Source organism: Moschus berezovskii, chromosome 2 (genome assembly GCF_049115385.1).
Source record: "Moschus berezovskii isolate FMDL1 chromosome 2, NW_MosBer_1.0, whole genome shotgun sequence".
Classification (NCBI taxonomy): Eukaryota; Metazoa; Chordata; class Mammalia; order Artiodactyla; family Moschidae; genus Moschus; species Moschus berezovskii.
Window position 1 is genome coordinate 137,783,889 of NC_142461.1, and position 2,428 is coordinate 137,786,316.

Consider the following 2,428-nt stretch of genomic DNA (forward strand, 5'->3'; position numbering starts at 1 on the left):
GCAAGAACACTGGAGTGGGTTGCCATTTTCTTCTCCAATGCATGAAAGTGAAAAGGGAAAATGAAGTTGCTCAGTCATGTCCAACTCTTAGCAACCCCATGGACTGTAGCCTACCAGGCTCCTCCATCCATGGGACTTCCCAGGCAAGAGTACTGGAGTGGGGTGCTATTGCCTTAGTAGGTGTATACTCAAAAGAGAAGAAAATGCATGTTCATATAAAAAAATTGTACACAAATGTTTACAGCAGCATTATCTATAATAACCAAAAAGTATAACCAACCCAAATATATATTACCTGATGATGGATAACAAGATATGGTCTAATCTAAAACCATAAAACTTTTAGAACAAAACATGAAAAGTACACTCTTTTTTATCAGTCTTAGTAATATTTTTCTGGATATGTCTCCTCAGGCAAGGGTGGTGGTGGTTTAGTCACTAAGTCCTGTCCAACTCTTGCAGCCACATGGACTGTAGCCTGCAAGTCTCCTCTGTCCATAGGATTCTCCAAGAAAGAATACTGGAATAGGTTGCTTTTAACAAATGCAAAAATAAGCAAATGAGCACTCACTTTGGCAGCACATATACCAATAAATTGGAATGACACAGAGAAGATTAGCATGGCTCCTGTGCAAAGGTTACATGCAAATTTGTGAAGCATTCCATATATTTCAGCACTATTCACAATAGTCAGGACATGGAAGCAACCTAGATGCCCATCAACAGATGAATGGATAAGGAAGTTGTAGTACATATATACAGTGGAATAACACTCAACTGTAAAAAGGAGTAAGTGTGAATCAGTTGAACTGAGGTGGATGAACCTAGAGCCTGCCATAAGAAAGAGGAAAACAAAGACCATATAATAAGGAATATGTATGGAATCTAGAAAAATGGTACTGATTAACATATTTTCAAGGAAGAAATGGAGATACAGGTGTAGAGAATAGACTTATGGGTACAGTAGGGGAAGGGGAGGGTCGGACGAATTGAGAAAGTATCATTGACATATATGTGTATAATAGATAGCTAGTGGGAAGCTGCTTTATCACACAGGGAGCCTGGCCTGGTGCTCTGTGATGACCTAGAGGGATAGATGAGGGGTGGATGGGACACTCAGGAGGAAGTGCATATATATATATAATTACAACTGACTCATGCTATTGTATGGCAGAAACCAACCCAACATTATAAAGCAATTATGCTCCAATTAAAAAATAAATTGAAAAGGAAATAAATGAGACTACATCAACTAGAGAGCTTTTGCACAGCAAAGAAAACTATCACCAAAATGAAAAGGGAGCCTAGTCAATGGGAGAAGATATTTGCAAATGATATATCTGATAAGGGGTAACTATCCAAAATATATTTTTACAAGCTAGTACAACTCAACATCAAAACACACACACACACACAAACTTGATTTTAAGAATGAGCAAAGAATCTGAATAGACCTTTTTCCAAAGAAGACACAAAGATGGCCAACAAGCACATGAAATGTTCAACAGCACTACTTATTAAGGGAAATGCAAATCAAAACCACAATGAGATATCACCTCATACCTGTCAGAATGGCTATTTTTGGAAAAACCAGCATATAATAAATGTTGGCAAGGATGGGGAGAGAAGGGAGCCCTCGTACACTATTCATGGGAATATAAACTGGAGCAGTCACTATAGTAAACAGTATAATTTTTCCTTGAAAAATAAAATATAGAACTACCATAGGAACCAGCCATTCCACTGACTCCTTTACCCAAAGAAAGTGAAAATAATTTGAAAAGAATATGCATCCTTATGTCCATTACAACATTTTTTTACAAAAGCCAAAACATGGAAGTAGTTTAAGTGCCCATCAATAGACGAATGAATACAGAATATTACTCAGCCACAAAGAATGAAATCTTGGCATTTGTGACAAGAAGAATAGACCTAGAAGATGTGCAAAGTGAAATGAGTCAAGCAAATAAAAAGTACCATATGAATTCATTTCTATGTGGAATCTAAAAAAATGAGCAAATAGATCAAAAACAGACATAGATACAGAGAACAAACAGGTGGTTGCCGGGGGTCGGGGGAGGGAAGTGAATGGGTGACGGAAATATGTGAGTGGGATTAAAAGGTACAAACTTCAAATTACAAAATAAATGAGTCACATGGATGAAATATACAGCATGGGGAATAGTCATTAATGATGCAATATCTTTGTACAGTGGCAGATGGTAACTAGACTTATCAAGGTGAACATTTTGTAATATATAAAAATATTGAATCACCATGCGTTCTAGGAAATAACATTGTATTGTAGGCCAATTACACTTCAAAAATAAACAAACTCATAGAAAAAGAGACCAGATGTGTGGTTTCAGAAACAGAGGCAGGACAATTAGACAGTGAAGTGAAAGTCGCTCAGTCGTGTATGACTCTT

The 2,428-nt window shown here is 37.1% G+C and overlaps 1 non-coding gene across 1 annotated transcript; it reads left to right on the plus strand.

Moving 5' to 3' along the window:
• The first annotated feature begins 563 nt into the window (after positions 1-563).
• LOC129538708 (U6 spliceosomal RNA) lies at positions 564-672 on the plus strand. Its single transcript, XR_008682262.1, has one exon. It is a non-coding gene; the product is annotated as a U6 spliceosomal RNA (small nuclear RNA).
• The last annotated feature ends 1,756 nt before the right edge of the window (positions 673-2,428 follow it).